This window comes from Lepisosteus platostomus, chromosome 5 (genome assembly GCF_059453375.1).
Source record: "Lepisosteus platostomus isolate fLepPlt1 chromosome 5, fLepPlt1.hap1, whole genome shotgun sequence".
NCBI classification, from domain to species: Eukaryota; Metazoa; Chordata; class Actinopteri; order Semionotiformes; family Lepisosteidae; genus Lepisosteus; species Lepisosteus platostomus.
The window spans coordinates 21997559-22017078 of NC_142615.1; the positions used below are offsets into that span (position 1 = coordinate 21997559).

Genomic DNA, 19520 nt, shown 5'->3' on the forward strand with positions numbered 1-19520 from the left:
CTTTTTTTGTATTTCTGGTGTTTAAATTAAAAAAAAAATTAAAAAAGAGCCGCAAAAGGAGGTTTAAAAAAAAAACTTTTTAAAACTTTTACAGGATATCACCTAATATGAACATAATGAAGCATTCGACTAAATCCAGTGTTAACACCGGTGTCCTGGCCAAATCCCTCCTGGTCTTTACCCATCATGGCCTCCTAATAACCCCCCTCTCTGAACTGGCTTCATCCCTCTGCTCTCCTCCCCACTGAGAGCTGGTTTGTGGGGAGAGGACTGCAGCATCATCCAGGTGGGGCTGCACACTTGTGGTAATAGTGGGATCCCCAGGACCTGTAAAGAGCTCTGAGTGGAGAGTCCAGAAAAGCGCTACAGACGTGTAAGGATGATTGACTATTCTTGTTGTTATTTCAATACAAAACAAAACAGAAAAAGTATGTCAAAAAGTATAAACGCACACACAAAAAAAACAACAATAACACACAACACAATACATTATTATTATTACAAATCAGGACAATGTTGTTTTTCGCTTGCTTAATGTTATTTTTTAATGGGGTTGAAATAATATTGCATTTCCACCTCATACACATGAAAGGACGAAGTAGCGGCGCACTATTTCGTTGTGTGAACGCGACATGTATCCACACGGGGGAAACAAATATAACATATAAATATAAACTATATAAACAAATCCTATTTCTTTCCCACATTAGCTTGCGAGTTATAATGTGATATCAAGCTCCTTATATCGAACACATTTACCTGCTTGAAGGTAAAGGTTTGCAAAACAGCGTTGTAAATGTTTCTGTTTTTGGCTCCACGGCCGAAAAGCTATGTCTCTCTTCTCTTTTCAGCACAGGAATCAACCTCTACTTCTTCCTCGGACGCAGCTCCCTCCTTGAACTTTGTATGTTTATATACACACACAGCGCAGGTGCTCTTGTCTAGCCGAACAGAGCGCACAGACGTCACCTTGCTCACGTCTGCACCCAGAAAGCTGCCCGGTTTTGAGGGGATACAGTTTTTGCACTAAACAGTAAACTCTCTGCTTACATCTGTTTTTTCCCTGTTTACAACTGTTTTTTTTTGTGCAATAGATGCCAGGGACTTGTGCAATATATTTATAATGTGCAACACAACTTTTTGTGTACTGTTCTGGTTTGTTCTTTGTATATTCTGGACTGTGAGCGACTCTTCTTTGTGCACTTCTCACTGACTAGACTGATTGGATTGGATTGTTGTATTATTGTATCATTTTGTTACACTGTCGCTGCGTTGACAGTGCTGCTGTCGCAGTGCAATTTCCCTCACGTGATCAATAAAGTATCTATCAGTTAACACGTAACAGGTTTAAATTCCCTGCTGAAAAGAGAAGAAAGAAAACACAACGTTTCGACCATGGAGCCTACTTCAGGTTCGACTCGACTACAGACTCCACACAGAAGGATCGCCGCCTAGTACTCGACCACTCGGGGAAGTGAAAACGGGGCCTCCGGATGGCAGCCGTAACACCCCCTGGTGACACGCCACACCGTCTCCGTCTGCGACTCGACCCCGCTCTCCCAGGCGGGGCGCCAATGAAAGCGTGTCGATGCGTTAGCGCATTATCTTCCCGCACCGGTGTGAGCTGACCACTGCGGAAAATCTCTTCTGAAAAGTGTCGACACTTGAAGCCCGACGTTCAAACACGAAAAGTCCCTGCGGTGATCTATCGACAACCGGCGCTCGGCACGCTCGGCGGCCAGGGGCTCTGGCAGCGGCGACGGAAAAGCCGATTTGCGTCTTGGAAATGACGCGCCCACCCCCCTCCTGATCCGCTCCCTTACTGCTCTTACCGCGTGTTACAACACGCAGCCCCGCGCCCCTGCGTGACCTCACATTTCCACCCACCCACCCCAGTCTTCCTCGTCTCCGAGGGTAAAGTTAGCTTGAAGTTTGAAAACGATTTTGGCACGCCTGTACCGTATACACGAAACCTCTTAGAGTTGCGAGAATACTTGCTTTGTATATAAAATACATTGTGAATGCTTTCTCAGCCTTTACTTATAAGTTTTATGACATTTTTTTGACCAAGCACGAATATTCTTTTGTCCATATCTTCGCAATGGAAGCACAGAACGACGTCAAACCAAATGCATTTTAAAGACCAAGACTTGTGGAAATTTCCACAGCCTCTACATAATTACATACTAACTGGAACCCGGGGGACCGCTGTGTGCACGTTCACAACGTGAGAAATACTGTTCAATATGGCTTCGTGCGAAAAACCCATATATGACCATAGGAAGCAGAACAGCGCAGTCTCCAATTACCCAGACTGTAAGCACAGGAATAAAGCTTTGTTTGATTTCTGAAACCCTTCCTTTACGTCCTGTTTTCATTCAGGTAAGGGTCAACTATATTGACAATACTACTGAGCAGCAGGAAGATTAAAATATTCTTTACTCAGCAGCGTATTAAAAACAGCTCCCATGATGTTCAAACCGACTTTATACACAGAACACTGACAGAGCTTTTGTGTTCTGAATCTCTTTTTCTCGGGCTTTTATTTAATGTGGCACAATGCACTGGGATAGGGCCATTCTGTTCACAAACCAATAGGATTTAAACCACAGCACCCACAATGCTGCAAGTAAGTGTTTTGCACACTAAGCAGGTCCTCTGACTTTTCCCAGCTTTGTTTTGGGTTGTGGAACCTTTATTTTTTATGCTTTTTTGAAAACACTACAGGTAATACACTGGGACAGGTCGTCTTCATGGCTCAATAGCATTTCAAATACAACAGCCACACTGCTGAAACCAAGTGTTTTACACACCAAACAGGCCCCCTAACCTTATACAACCTTGCTGTGGCTGTGCCACTTTCTTTATTTTTTTATGATTTTTTGAAGATAACACAACAGGTGATACACTGGGATAGATGGGTCTTCTTCGTGGCTCAATAGCATTTCAAGTACAACAGCCACACTGTTGAAACCAAGTGTTTTACACACCAGATAGCCCCCCTAACCTTGTCCAACCTTGCTGTGGCTGTGGCACCTTTCTTTATTTTTTATGATTTTTTCAATATGGCACCATTAGACAGCCGGTACATGGGGATAGGGGGCTGCTATTCACGAGTCAATAGCTCTTCAAGCACAACAGCCACAGTGCTGCAACCAGGTGTTTTACACACCAGACAGCTCCCCTAACCTTATACAACCTTGCTGTGGCTGTGGCCCCTTTCTTTATTTTTTATGATTTTTTCAATATGGCACCATTAGACAGCCGGTACATGGGGATGGGCGGGTGCTATTCATGAGTCAATAGCTCTTCAAGCACAACAGCCACAGTGCTGCAACCAGGTGTTTTACACACCAGACAGCTTCCCTAAACTTATACAACCTTGCTTTGAGTTGTGGACCATTTCTTTATTTTTTAATTATTTTTTTACTGTGATCAAGTGTTGTGCTCACTAGGCAGGTCACCTGACCTTTCACAGTCATGCTTTGTTGTGTGAAACTTTAATTCTCTTTTTAGGATTTTTTGAACATGGCAACTTCCACCGAGATGTGTAGGGGGTGTGGGGGTGCTCTTCAATAGCTTTTTCATCTATACACACAAACAGATGTAACCAAGACACTCAGAACCTGTCACGCAGGGGCTGAATGCTGAAGATAGGGATCCAATGTGGTGCCCTTGGCAGGGTTTGGCGCGAGACGCAGGCGTAGTCAGAGTAAACAAGCAGGGGTCCGAGTCCGGGAAGGCGTAGTACAGGTGTAGGCACAGAATCGACAGGCGAAGGCGTAGTCGAGGGACTGGCAGGGGTCAGAGTCTGGGAAGGCGTAGAAGTTGCGTCGGTGTGGATTCAGAAGGCAGAGGCGTAAACGAAGAGACAGTCTGGGGTCAGGATCCGAGAAACCGTAAAATAGGCGAAGGTACAAAATCGAGTGGCTAAAGCGGTAGTCAGAAAAGCGGGGTCGAGGTCCAGGGGAGAAGTCGTAGTAAGGCAAAGGCGTAGTTAGTAGGTAAGCTCCGGGAGAGAATCTCAATCGTGAGCAATGACCGGGGGACAGATGAGGGTTTAAGTAGAGGACTGATTTGCACGTTTGGTGCGGGGAGAGCTCGAGGGAATGCGGGAGCGCTTGCTTGCATGAGGGAGATTCGTGACAGAACCAACAGAATCAACCTGAACTCATAGAAAAACAAGAATGCCCCTGAGACACCTGCACCCCCCTCCTGGACCGCTCTGGTATCAACACCCCCAAACCCATCCATTCCAGCTAACAAGACTCAGAATGGGTGCAACCCTCCAACCTGGACCAAGAACTTCCAATCTCTGATGTTACTGTCTCTAAAGTCGGACGTCATGTTCTGCGGATGTGCAGTGTGCCTTTTCTCTTGTCATGTTCAAAGTGATTCGTTGCATACGCTCCTGACTGCATGTTCTATATTCCTCTGTTATTTCATTCAGATGACCTATGTAGTGTGATCACAAGGTTCAGCACCAGCAGAACCTGCAGACACATCAGCTGACCTCGACATGATTTGAACACACAATCTTCTGAGCTGGAGTCAGACGCGCTACCGTTGCTCCACAAGGTCACTTGCTACAAGAGCTTTTAATTCCCCCAAAGAGAAAAATCAGCGTCCCTGAAAAAGATTTTGTTTTCATTCTCTCCTGTGAGAAGCGCCGCTCTTCTGAAGAGGGTCTTTTCTTCCCAGACCACAGATTCTTCTTCCTGCCTGGCTCTCACACAGAGAGCAGGCACACCATCTCCACTAATGTGTTTACTATATTTATAGATCTGACCCCCTACAGCCACGATATTCCTGAACAGGATATTTACCACCAGCCTCGTGAACTTCTCATCTTGACCTCTCCCAGGAGGAGCCAATTAACACAGAATCCTCTCTCCATTTAGCAAATAACACAAAACACTGTTTACCTGTCAAGACAGAAAACCTGGCTGCTCCAGGTGAGGCTTAAACTCACAACCTCGGCATGACACCACTGATTATGTCATTTTACATGGCCTGAACCAGGAAAGAGATTGGAACTCAAGAAGTTATGGTGCTGTTTTAATACTTGCCTATTCTTGTAATTTTTCGGTCAAATCTTTTATTTTGGAGTACTTTCAATTGATGTTAATCCTTGTCCCGATGAACGACTCTGGGCCATGGTGAGTCTTGAATAATGTTCTTATAAGCTTCAGTTTGAAAAAGTGCGCTCTCCAGAAGCTACCAAAATCGCTAATGGTTACATAACACTTAATGCAAAAGCTACGTTCGGGGTTGAAAAAGAATATTACTTGCTATGAATACGAACACTGTTACAGGAGGGGTGTTAGAGCTATTTTAGCTTAGATCATCAGTTCTTCTCTGTCTATATCAACAGTGTTATCACTACTGAGTGCTAAAGGCAGGTCCTGGCAATACTTCATGAGATCTTTTTTAGAAAACATTTAAAAAATATATTTCCACTACCATACATAAAGTAAAAGATACCGATTGCAGCTAGAAGCAAATTCCAATCGAAAATGTATCAGCTTTAAAATTTTCTTTTGGATCCATACAACGATCAGCATGAGACTCAAAATATAACTGTGTTTGATTGTACAGCATAGATTGTCCAGCATTTATCTTTATATTTATGTTAAAATTAAGGTAAATATATTAAAATATCAACATCCACCTTCACAGTGCTAACGTAACAATGCTTGTCAAGTTCTCAAACAATTCCTCGTTGTATTTCTAAACGATTTTAGCAGAGGATGCAACAGGAGTATAACTGATATCTCCCGCCAGCCATTCAAATATACTTTTCCATGGGTGAAAATGGTTTTCTGGGGAGTTGCGGTGTTGATCACTATTGGACTTCCCCGGTCTCTAGTGTTGTTGTTAGACACAAGCAAAAGGCTTGCATTTTCTGCAAATATAAAGAGGGTTACGGTTTTGGCTTTAGTGGAGACAGTGTTTACATTGACAATACTAAGAAGGTCATCCCTGGGTGGGCTTGAACCACCAACCTTTCAGTTAATAGCAGAACACGCTCACCGATTGCGCCACAGAGAGTGATGAGAAAAGCTGTTCTCCATTTGCACCTTTCCGGTCAAAAAATAAACATCGCTTGTGTTTTCAAGCCACAACCCATTTGTATCTGCTAGGCGGCACAGTCGTCGTGCACAAAGAACGCTTTGAAAAGCGTCAAAAGCAAGTCATTCCGAGTTGGTTGTTTGTGTTTTGGAAATGCTGTATTGCTGCCAAATGCTGAAATGATCTCTCAGCTCCTAGGTTGTCATTTCTGCTCTGTAAAGGAATAACAGCACGCGTCGGCTTCCAGCACGGTGGGTCGGGACACGATGTTGGGGTTTGGAGAGAGCGATGTCTTCCTCGTAAGTATTGTAACGCCCTCGCCCGGTGGTGAGGAGGAAGAGCACCTAGGCACTCATAGCACCACAGAGCAGGCTGGGAGTTGTAGCTGGGGAGAGTCTGAGGGTCAGCTCGATGACCAGCAGCTGACCCTCCATATATAAATAGTGTCGTAGTAGTTTTAGTGTCCTGTGTAGCCTTATAAGTGTATAGCCTGTTGTTAAGTAATTACCACCCTAAAGATGTGTACGTGTTCCATCAGTCTCCTCATGTGTGTGTAGATCCTACGCTGTTCAGCAGTCTCTCGAGAAACTAAGCAAAGTGTTTAAAGATACTTTGTCAGCTTGACATCAAGGCAGAAAACAAAAACCTACTTGCGTCCTCTCAACCCAAATGCGCTTTGCCACTTTTTGCGTTATGCAGGGAACGACATCTGCCGAGATCACTTTTGTGTCAATGCAAATCGTAGTGTGCCCTTCGTTTTAATGTTGGTTATGGTGGCGTGCTGCTTCTGTCTGTGAAACTTGAATGTTCTGCTTCTTCACACCGAATCATTGGCGGGGGTTGAGCTTGTTAAATCTTTGCATACAGCGCTCCTTTGGAAGTACTTTGTCCAAGTTCAAAAGCGATCGTGGGATTGACTTCATGCATTCAAAAAACATACCTCTCACGACAGATTTAAATGGAGAATGGAGTCTGCTTCTTGCTGTTTTTTCCTGTGGTTGCAGTTACAAAGTTGACCATGCTTTCACATTCTGTTAACAGTATTCACTGGGTGAGCTTTATCAATTGAATCGGAAAGGACATTGCTGCTTCGGCTCCAAAAAATAATCTGTAGAGTGTTTTTTTTCTGTGCTATCTTTTATAGCTTGTAAAAATGCCGGCAAAGTTAATTTTTCTCCTCTTTAAAAGAATAAGGATTGGCTGGGGCGAGCTCCGTTTACCATTCTTTCAGTTAACCGCCGAACTCACAAATTGATTAAACTGCAGAGCCACAGGCGCCTCTCTTTTCTCCATTCTCTGGGTCAGGGTGAAAAAAAACTTTGCTGTATTAGCTGGCCTGCTGGGAGTACCTCTTCTTCACTGATAAGCAAGATTTGTGTTTCATCTTTCGCAAGCTGTATAGATAGCGCTAAATGATTAAAGTGCAGAGCCACCGACACCGTTTTTTTCAATTCGCAGGGTTTAACAATATACATATTTGATCAAACTGAGAAACAGGAACGTATCCTAGCCCGAGCAGATAAATTATAACCTATAGTATTCATACCGGGAACTCAGATGCAGATAAGAGCTACAGCTATCACAACTAGTGTTTAAAATAGTAATAGCTCCTGTCTATTTACACTGTAATTTACACTAGCGTTTCCATAAACAATTTGCTTGTAAGAATGATAAAAAATTAAATGGGTATTCTAAAAAAAAATATTCTGAATCTTTTCGCCATTAACAGTTTAACTGTGACTTTGCAGGTAACACGTCCATTATGAAAATCATCTTTCGAACGCGATCAATAACCGCACCGGAAAATAAATATCGGGGAAAAAATCGTGAAAATCGGCTCTTCAGAAATTGGAAATATATTCCCGAGAGGAGTGCTTTTCTCGACGATTAACACTCTTTGCAGGAGTCACTTCTCCCAACGAACATCTGCAGGTTTCCGTAGTGTGCCTGCAAAGAGTGATTAATTCGAGACTGGCACATGTCCCGATTTTATTTAACAATGCTACAGTAGATATACATTTTCTAATGCAGCCTTCATTACAATACAGTTTATTTATTGAAAGCCTGTTATGTAAAAAAGAGTGAAACAAAAATATATGGATTACAATCTTTCAAAGCTGAAGATGTTACTTAGATAAATTGACATTTTACGTATCCAGACGCTTTTTTTATTATTATTTTTATTTATTTCTTTTTTATTTTATTTTTTTTCAGATGCTTTTCAACCTCTGCTTTTAGAACTTTGCTGTGCTTCCTGAATCATTTTCAGTGTTATAAAATGGGTATAGAGGGAGCGATCTCTTTGTAGAGCAGTTGATAGGCTGGAGCTGTTCAGACTACTCTTGCTATTTCTCAAATGCTTCAATCATTTTTCTTTCGCGCTAGGAAGTGAGTGTGTTTGGTTTTTGTTTCACTGATTTTCAGTGAAGATTTGGGAATTAATGACGAAAGAATCAGTTGCCTAGGAAAGTAGAAGCTTTGGTTCACAACGATCTTGAAGACACGCCAATGTAGAGCAGCTTGTGATGATTCGTACTATAAAAGACCAAGTGCTCAAAGTGACGTCTGCGTTAACCGTTTAGACTTTTCATCTTGGGCGCACTTTTCGAAAGCAAAGATAGAAAAGTTGTGTTGCATCACACTAAGATAACTGTCAGCAGAGTGGTGCAGTGGAAGTGTGCTGGGCCCATAACCCAGAGGTCGATGGATCGAAACCATCCTCTGCTATGTACATTTTATGCACGATTGATAAGCACACCATCCGTTTAATGAAGTGCATTAAAACTATTTTTTTCTCTTGTGTGTATGCAAGCTTCACACTTATGGTACTCTTTAATCTTTACCAATAGCAGATGCCCAAATGTATCTTTGGTTGTTCTGCGATCCTTGATAGTTTCCTCAAATTCTTCAAATGAACATCCATATCAAAGCAATTATGTTTATATATATATTACAATTAAGGTACATATTTAAAATAGCAACGCACATTTGTATAAAACTTATTTAATAATAATTGTCAAGGACTGTCAAGTTCTCCAACAAATCTGTGTTCTAATTTTAAAATATTTTTGCTAAGGATACAACGGGTGTATAAATGAATTCTCCCAACAGCCAGTTGAAGAAAAATTCCCCATGTGAAGATGGTTTTCTTGGACATTGACTTAGGTACTTAATTCTTTACTTGTAGTTCCACACAAGTAAAACGCACATTTCCTGCGAAGTTCAAGAGGGTTTGGGAAGAAAGCCCATCAATTTTTAGCGAAGGTTATGTTACATCATAACAATCTGAAGCATGTCCCTGAGTGTGCTTGAACCACCAGCTCTTTGTTTAATAGCTGCACAGAGACACATTTTCACCATTCATACGTTTGCAGTTTAAGAAAATAAAATACTGGCATTTTCCTGCCAGCTGGCAGTACTTCTTCTGCACTGACGAAGAATAATCAAGAACTTTATTTCATCTTTCACAGGTTTTTATTTTCATTAAAGGGAGTGAATACTTGTATTAAGCTAAATCAAGACGATGGAGATGCACTGCTGTTGTTTTTCTGCACATTTCGTTAAAATGAGAAAAAATCACTGACATTCTTTTGCAGTATTTCTTCTGTCCTGATAAGCAAGATTTGTATTTTATCTTTCAGAAGTTGTATGAATGTCTTGAAGTTCAGAAACAACTTGTTCCAGAAAGGAAATGAACATTTGCTTCAAAGTAAATCAAGACGTATGTCTCTCTCACTGCGTGTGCTCTTATCTGTCCATCTCTCTCTCTCTCCTCTTCTCTCTGGCAGTCTGTGTAGAGTATCTAAAGGGGATGTAACACCACCTGGCAAAGAAGAAAAATTCTCTTAGGCAGAATAAAAAATCAATATTCTCTTCTCATTCAGATTCACAGTGTAGACTAACACTCAGACTGAAGCTCAACTCCATACTGCTCGCTATCTTCACAATCCAGGACCAGAAAATATTCAGACAATCAGTGCTGCTTCATGAATTATATCAGAACAGCCTAGACTCAAGTCACATCTCCCCCTTTTCTCCTTCCTCACAGCCTCTTAGAGACAGAGAAGAGCTCCTGGTTCTCCTCTCTGTGAACTGGGCTCAGGGGTCACTGATCTGGCAGTTGTGGGCTCTGTTCCAGGTCAGAAGCAAGAAGTTTCTATTAACCCTTTCCAGGACTTCCAGCCCTTCAGTATTACTTTCTTTACTGTATGTCAGCCTCCCAAAATTTATAAATGTTTTATAACACACATTTGTGTGGAATTATCTTATTATTTATATATAGTATTTATGTAATAAACACCAGTAGTGACACTATGATCAGTATATTGATTATTTGTAGCCGATGGTCCGATGGTCGTGTCTACAATAGTGACCATTTGACCAGTCTGTAGCCCTGAGCAGTGGGACAGAGCTACACAGCTCTGACAGAAGACCTGTCTGTGTGTGATTCCACACCAGCCCTGGGATTCAGCTACTCTCACAAATGTCTCACAGACTGTCTTATAAATTTACAATTAGATGAAGTCATGTAACAGTTTTACAGATAATTTAAATAATCAGACAGCAGTTTTGGCAGTGGATACATCTCCACATGGGGGAAAGGGACAGTAAAATAGAAAGGAAAATACAAAAGAAGAAACTGAAATATATGCGCTCACTGTAAAGTACGAAGAGGTGGTCAGACAAGCAAAACAGCTTTGCAGATAATGGGAAGCGACATTGTTTTGTGTCAATCAGCTCACGGATTCAGCTTCATGTGCCTTAAGCTGTGCATGCCTTCATGAAGGCTCTCTTTAAGATGATTGCACCTTTCATTGTCAAATCGCCTTCTTTGCATACAAAAGTTGCACCAATACTAAGAGAAAGGATGAGGAATGGCTTTTATCAAGCGATTGCAGTGTTTGTTTGACTGAGGATCCTTGTGTGCTGAACTGGCCTCTGGAGAAGTGTAGTGCAGTAAAACAGAAGGTTTGTGTCACTCAAGATTGTTACAGAACAGAACAATACAATTACAATACTTTTGTGAGAGTAAATATTACTGGTGCATCACAGTTCTTATAATGGTGAAAACAGGAGCACCTTCTCTACATTTTTGACTGAAGTATTTAAACGGAAAGAAATACTATCACTATGCAATTCATAAATGCAATTGAGCTCCTCTAAATGTTCTAGTCTGATGAAACAATGTATAGAATTAGGTGACAATATCGGAATTCATTCAAATGCACAAGATTAATTTTCAGCAACAAAAAAAGTGCTCAGAAATATTTTACAAGAATGAAACCTTACATTCACCTAAATAAACATTCACCCCCTACATTAGCAGAGAACAGTAGGACAGAAGGTTAGTGTCACTGGACACTGCGTCAGAGAGGCTGATCTCTTCTCCCTCATTATGCAGGCTTACCCACTCATGATGAACTGTCCTCCAGCGATACTCAGCTGCCATCTTCGACTCAGACATGACGTTCATGTACATATTATACCTTAATATGGCACTGCGTTACAATGATTTGATCAAAACAACTGGTGAAAAAAAATAATCAAATATTTTTTTCCTTTCTTTTAGTAGCTAAAGACCAAAAAAGAAGCAGTTATTCTTTTCCTCTCCTACCAGCCCTTACAAGTCACCCAGTTTTTAGTTTAGAGCTGGATTAAAGCTCCAGTCTCTTTGAGGGTTGAGTTGGAATCCCACAGCTGCCAAATATCTCCAACTATCTCAGTGTTAAGAAGCAAAAAAACTCACATTTGCTGCAGAAGGAACAGGAGAATTCATGCCATTCAGCCTTATAGCGTGATGTCATTTTCTCATTCTCGTTTTTAGATGCTTGTGATCGAATCTATGATCCTTATGAGTGTGGTCACCCTCCATAAAGGTAGCACAGATACAACGTGCCATGTTTTCAGAGAATCGCATGAATTACAGGTCAGAAGAAGGCAACAAAGTGTCCGCTAGGCAGTTCAGCGATTTCAATGGTGTTCTCTGTTGTTTAGGTCCAGAATGACACCCGTTACAACCAGGAAACACACAGTGTCAGGCATCAAAAAGACTTCCCAAAACCCTGATCCTCTCCTTGATCCGGTAATGGCATCCAGACATTTCCTGCAACACAGCCAGGATACGGTCTTCAACAACACGAGTGAAAAGCTAATTCCCAACCTTTGCAATCCTTTGCAAAGAAGGACCGCATGTGCTCAGTGTTAAATGCACTGTTCATTATTAATAATAATAATAATAATCTTTACATTATATAGCGCCTTTAAAGGTGGCTTTTCAAAGCACTTTACAGAATGACAACAATAAAGTTAAAAAAATACACAAGATAAGCAGGATGAGAATACACAGTTAGAGGAGACAATAGATGGTGGTATTAAATACAGTAGGAACAGAGAGGTAAAGAATAGTTCATTAAAGGCTCTTCTAAAGAAGAGGGTTTTGAGTCTGGATTTGAAGGAGTTTAGAGAAGGTGACTCTCTGATATCCTTGGGGATAAAGATCCAGAGCTTTGGGGCAAAACACGAGAAGGCCCTGTCACCCATAGAATGTAGATGGACTGGGGGACAGATAGGAAAACACAATTAGAAGAGCGGAGGTTGTGAGGTGGGGAGTAGGGCGATAACCCAGACAGGTACTGAGGTGCTAAGCCATGGAGAGCCTTATAGGTGAGCTTGAGGATTTTGAAGTTGACAGGAAGCCAGTGCAAGGACTCCAGGACAGGAGTGATGTGATCACAGTCCAGTGCTAATTTCTTTCTTGTGGCTGCTGGTTCATTTTCAACTGTGGACTCTTAAGAAGTCCTGTATTTGACTTGATCAACACCAATCCCTAGAGGATTTCGAAAGGTTCAATAAAAATGACACATGACTCTGGTGGGACTCGAACCCACAACCTTTGAATGACTTCATTCTATCAAGGCCTAGAAGTCCAACGCGCTCTCCATTGCGCCACAGAGCCAGCTGTGTGAAAAAGTGTTTGCCCCCTTCCTGATTTCTTATTTTTTTGCATGTTTGTCACACTGAAAGTTTCAGATCATCAAACAAATTGAAATATTAGACAAAGATAACACAAGTAAACACAAAATGCAGTTTTTAAATGAAGGTTTTTATTATTAAGGGGAAAAAAAAATCCAAACCTACATGGCCCTGTGTGAAAAAGTGATTGAGATTTATCAGTCTGGAAAAGTTTATAAAGCCATTTCTAAAGACCAAAATTACCCCAAGAGCACAGCGACGACTCATCCAAGAGGTCACAAAAAACCCCACAACAACATCCAAAGAACTGCAGGCTTCACTTGCCTCAGTTAAGATCAGTGTTCATGACTCCACTATAAGAAAGAGACTGGGCAAAAATGGCCTGCATGGCAGAATTCCAAGACGAAAACCACTGATGAGCCAGAAAACATCTTGATGACCCCCAAGACTTTTGGGAAAATACTCTGTGGACTGACGAGACAAAAGTTGAACTTTTTGGAAGGTGTGTCCCATTACATCTGGCGTAAAAGTAACACAGCATTTCAGAAAAGGAACATCATACCAACAGTAAAATATGGTGGTGGTAGTGTGATGGTCTGGGGCTGTTTTGCTGCTTCAGGACCTGGAAGACTTGCTGTGGTAAATGGAACCATGAATTCTGCTGTCTACCAAAAAATCCTGAAGGAGAATGTCCGGCCATCTGTTCGTGACCTCAAGCTGAAGTGCACTTGGGTTCTGCAGCAAGACAATGATCCAAAGTGGGCAAATTCTATGCCCGCTTTGATGCTCTGAACACGGGCAATGCTGAGAAGACAGCAAGTGTGCAGGGCGAGTTTGTTCTGAAACTCTCAGAGCAGGACGAGCAGAAGACTCTGAGCAGGGTGAAAATCCGTAAGGCTGCAGGGCCTGATGGGATACCACCTCACGTCCTGAGGACATGTGCAGCCCAGCTGACCACAGTGTTTACGGACATCTTTAACTCCTCCCTGTCACAGTCCATGGTCCCCATCTGCTTTAAAAAAAACACTATTGTTCCAACCCCCAAAAAGACAAAAGTGACATGCCTGAATGATTACTGCCCAGTAGCATTAACATCTGTGGTGATGAAACGCCTGGAGAAGCTGGTGTTGTCACACATCAACTCCTCCATCACAGAGTCCCTGGACCCCTTGCAGTTCGCCTACCAGAACAACAGATCAGTGGATGATGCTGTTTCCCTGGCTCTGCATACAACCTTGGAACAACTGGACACTAAGAACTCGTATTTGAGAATGCTGTTTGTGGACTACAGTTTAGCATTCAGTTCCATCATACCCAGTCAACTGGTGACAAAGCTCAGGGGATTAGGTCTGTGCAACTCTGTCTGCAACTGGCTGCTGGACTTTCTTATCGAGAGACCACAGGTGGTGCGGATAGGCAATAAAACATCAACACCACTCACCCTGAGCACTGGAACCCCAAAAGGCTGCTGTCTGAGTCCAAGGTTGTACTCCCTATTTACTCACAACTGCACAGCAGGACACAGCAACAACCGCATCATTAAGTTTGCCGATGACACCACTATAATAGGACTGATCAGTGATGATGACAAGTCTACTTACAGGGATGAAGTTGTACAGCTGCTTAGGTGGTGTCATAGCAATAACCTGGACTTGAACATAAAGAAAATGAAAGAGCTAATAGTGGATTTTCGGAGACACAGGCCATACACTCACAGCCCACTCAGTATTGATGGAACGGAAGTGGAAACAGTCACCAGCTTTAGGTTTTTGGGAATTCATATTAAAGATCTAACCTGGACTGTGAACACTGACTCTATCATGAAGAAGGCTCAGCAGCACCTTTATTTCGTGAACTTCTACCGCTGCACCATCGAGAGCGTCCTCACCAACGGGATCACTGTGTGGTACGGTAACACCTCTTCGCGAGAAAGAAAGGCACTACAGAGAATGGTCAATATGGCCCAGAAGATCATCGGCTGCGGTCTCACCGAGATTAAACAGCTCTATGAGGACCGCTGCCATGGTAGAATTCTGGCCATCACAGAGGACAGTCACCACCCCGGGCATGAGCTCTTCACCCCACTGCCCTCAGGCAAGAGATATAAGAGCATACGGACACTTACCACTAGATTCTTCAATACCTTCTATCCACAAGCAGTGAGACTGGCGAACACATTTAGCCATCCCCCTCGGACCACACCTACACCATCACCATCTACCTCTTTATGATTTCTTATCTATTGCACATCTCCAGTCATTGTTTACACGTCTGTATTGTTTACATTCAAACTATCTACATGTTTACTTGCACATTGTCTATTGTTTGTTTGTACATTGCCTTGATGCACTGTTTGCACTTTGTCTTGTTTTTTACACTTGTTTTACAATCAAGAGACTTTCTGTAAGTAAGAATTCCATTGTACCAGTACCGGTTACATATGGCAATAAAGTTCAAGTTTAAGTTCAAAACACACCAGCAAGTCCACCTCTGAATGGCTTAAGAAAAACAAAATGAAGACTTTGGAGTGGAAAGCCCATCAATTTTTAGCGAAGGTTATGTTACATCATAACAATCTGAAGCATGTCCCTGAGTGTGCTTGAACCACCAGCTCTTTGTTTAATAGCTGCACAGAGACACATTTTCACCATTCATACGTTTGCAGTTTAAGAAAATAAAATACTGGCATTTTCCTGCCAGCTGGCAGTACTTCTTCTGCACTGACGAAGAATAATCAAGAACTTTATTTCATCTTTCACAGGTTTTTATTTTCATTAAAGGGAGTGAATACTTGTATTAAGCTAAATCAAGACGATGGAGATGCACTGCTGTTGTTTTTCTGCACATTTCGTTAAAATGAGAAAAAATCACTGACATTCTTTTGCAGTATTTCTTCTGTCCTGATAAGCAAGATTTGTATTTTATCTTTCAGAAGTTGTATGAATGTCTTGAAGTTCAGAAACAACTTGTTCCAGAAAGGAAATGAACATTTGCTTCAAAGTAAATCAAGACGTATGTCTCTCTCACTGCGTGTGCTCTTATCTGTCCATCTCTCTCTCTCTCCTCTTCTCTCTGGCAGTCTGTGTAGAGTATCTAAAGGGGATGTAACACCACCTGGCAAAGAAGAAAAATTCTCTTAGGCAGAATAAAAAATCAATATTCTCTTCTCATTCAGATTCACAGTGTAGACTAACACTCAGACTGAAGCTCAACTCCATACTGCTCGCTATCTTCACAATCCAGGACCAGAAAATATTCAGACAATCAGTGCTGCTTCATGAATTATATCAGAACAGCCTAGACTCAAGTCACATCTCCCCCTTTTCTCCTTCCTCACAGCCTCTTAGAGACAGAGAAGAGCTCCTGGTTCTCCTCTCTGTGAACTGGGCTCAGGGGTCACTGATCTGGCAGTTGTGGGCTCTGTTCCAGGTCAGAAGCAAGAAGTTTCTATTAACCCTTTCCAGGACTTCCAGCCCTTCAGTATTACTTGCTTTACTGTATGTCAGCCTCCCAAAATTTATAAATGTTTTATAACACACATTTGTGTGGAATTATCTTATTATTTATATATAGTATTTATGTAATAAACACCAGTAGTGACACTATGATCAGTATATTGATTATTTGTAGCCGATGGTCCGATGGTCGTGTCTACAATAGTGACCATTTGACCAGTCTGTAGCCCTGAGCAGTGGGACAGAGCTACACAGCTCTGACAGAAGACCTGTCTGTGTGTGATTCCACACCAGCCCTGGGATTCAGCTACTCTCACAAATGTCTCACAGACTGTCTTATAAATTTACAATTAGATGAAGTCATGTAACAGTTTTACAGATAATTTAAATAATCAGACAGCAGTTTTGGCAGTGGATACATCTCCACATGGGGGAAAGGGACAGTAAAATAGAAAGGAAAATACAAAAGAAGAAACTGAAATATATGCGCTCACTGTAAAGTACGAAGAGGTGGTCAGACAAGCAAAACAGCTTTGCAGATAATGCGAAGCGACATTGTTTTGTGTCAATCAGCTCACGGATTCAGCTTCATGTGCCTTAAGCTGTGCATGCCTTCATGAAGACTCTCTTTAAGATGATTGCACCTTTCATTGTCAAATCGCCTTCTTTGCATACAAAAGTTGCACCAATACTAAGAGAAAGGATGAGGAATGGCTTTTATCAAGCGATTGCAGTGTTTGTTTGACTGAGGATCCTTGTGTGCTGAACTGGCCTCTGGAGAAGTGTAGTGCAGTAAAACAGAAGGTTTGTGTCACTCAAGATTGTTACAGAACAGAACAATACAATTACAATACTTTTGTGAGAGTAAATATTACTGGTGCATCACAGTTCTTATAATGGTGAAAACAGGAGCACCTTCTCTACATTTTTGACTGAAGTATTTAAACGGAAAGAAATACTATCACTATGCAATTCATAAATGCAATTGAGCTCCTCTAAATGTTCTAGTCTGATGAAACAATGTATAGAATTAGGTGACAATATCGGAATTCATTCAAATGCACAAGATTAATTTTCAGCAACAAAAAAAGTGCTCGGAAATATTTTACAAGAATGAAACCTTACATTCACCTAAATAAACATTCACCCCCTACATTAGCAGAGAACAGTAGGACAGAAGGTTAGTGTCACTGGACACTGCGTCAGAGAGGCTGATCTCTTCTCCCTCATTATGCAGGCTTACCCACTCATGATGAACTGTCCTCCAGCGATACTCAGCTGCCATCTTCGACTCAGACATGACGTTCATGTACATATTATACCTTAATATGGCACTGCGTTACAATGATTTGATCAAAACAACTGGTGAAAAAAAAATAATCAAATATTTTTTTCCTTTCTTTTAGTAGCTAAAGACCAAAAAAGAAGCAGTTATTCTTTTCCTCTCCTACCAGCCCTTACAAGTCACCCAGTTTTTAGTTTAGAGCTGGATTAAAGCTCCAGTCTCTTTGAGGGTTGAGTTGGAATCCCACAGCTGCCAAATATCTCCAACTATCTCAGTGTTAAGAAGCAAAAAAACTCACATTTGCTGCAGAAGGAACAGGAGAATTCATGCCATTCAGCCTTATAGCGTGATGTCATTTTCTCATTCTCGTTTTTAGATGCTTGTGATCGAATCTATGATCCTTATGAGTGTGGTCACCCTCCATAAAGGTAGCACAGATACAACGTGCCATGTTTTCAGAGAATCGCATGAATTACAGGTCAGAAGAAGGCAACAAAGTGTCCGCTAGGCAGTTCAGCGATTTCAATGGTGTTCTCTGTTGTTTAGGTCCAGAATGACACCCGTTACAACCAGGAAACACACAGTGTCAGGCATCAAAAAGACTTCCCAAAACCCTGATCCTCTCCTTGATCCGGTAATGGCATCCAGACATTTCCTGCAACACAGCCAGGATACGGTCTTCAACAACACGAGTGAAAAGCTAATTCCCAACCTTTGCAATCCTTTGCAAAGAAGGACCGCATGTGCTCAGTGTTAAATGCACTGTTCATTATTAATAATAATAATAATAATCTTTACATTATATAGCGCCTTTAAAGGTGGCTTTTCAAAGCACTTTACAGAATGACAACAATAAAGTTAAAAAAATACACAAGATAAGCAGGATGAGAATACACAGTTAGAGGAGACAATAGATGGTGGTATTAAATACAGTAGGAACAGAGAGGTAAAGAATAGTTCATTAAAGGCTCTTCTAAAGAAGAGGGTTTTGAGTCTGGATTTGAAGGAGTTTAGAGAAGGTGACTCTCTGATATCCTTGGGGATAAAGATCCAGAGCTTTGGGGCAAAACACGAGAAGGCCCTGTCACCCATAGAATGTAGATGGACTGGGGGACAGATAGGAAAACACAATTAGAAGAGCGGAGGTTGTGAGGTGGGGAGTAGGGCGATAACCCAGACAGGTACTGAGGTGCTAAGCCATGGAGAGCCTTATAGGTGAGCTTGAGGATTTTGAAGTTGACAGGAAGCCAGTGCAAGGACTCCAGGACAGGAGTGATGTGATCACAGTCCAGTGCTAATTTCTTTCTTGTGGCTGCTGGTTCATTTTCAACTGTGGACTCTTAAGAAGTCCTGTATTTGACTTGATCAACACCAATCCCTAGAGGATTTCGAAAGGTTCAATAAAAATGACACATGACTCTGGTGGGACTCGAACCCACAACCTTTGAATGACTTCATTCTATCAAGGCCTAGAAGTCCAACGCGCTCTCCATTGCGCCACAGAGCCAGCTGTGTGAAAAAGTGTTTGCCCCCTTCCTGATTTCTTATTTTTTTGCATGTTTGTCACACTGAAAGTTTCAGATCATCAAACAAATTGAAATATTAGACAAAGATAACACAAGTAAACACAAAATGCAGTTTTTAAATGAAGGTTTTTATTATTAAGGGGAAAAAAAAATCCAAACCTACATGGCCCTGTGTGAAAAAGTGATTGAGATTTATCAGTCTGGAAAAGT

The 19520-nt window shown here is 41.7% G+C and overlaps 3 non-coding genes across 3 annotated transcripts; all 3 read right to left on the minus strand.

Moving 5' to 3' along the window:
* Positions 1–5976: 5976 nt before the first annotated feature.
* On the minus strand, positions 5977–6051 carry trnan-auu (transfer RNA asparagine (anticodon AUU)). Its single transcript has one exon. It is a non-coding gene; the product is annotated as a tRNA-Asn (tRNA).
* A 6883-nt stretch (positions 6052–12934) lies between these two features.
* trnar-ucu (transfer RNA arginine (anticodon UCU)) lies at positions 12935–13027 on the minus strand. Its single transcript has 2 exons — positions 12991–13027; positions 12935–12970 (listed from the first exon to the last, which is right to left on the minus strand). It is a non-coding gene; the product is annotated as a tRNA-Arg (tRNA).
* Positions 13028–19198: 6171 nt separating this feature from the next.
* On the minus strand, positions 19199–19291 carry trnar-ucu (transfer RNA arginine (anticodon UCU)). The gene is made up of 2 exons: positions 19255–19291; positions 19199–19234 (listed from the first exon to the last, which is right to left on the minus strand). It is a non-coding gene; the product is annotated as a tRNA-Arg (tRNA).
* Positions 19292–19520: the final 229 nt, after the last annotated feature.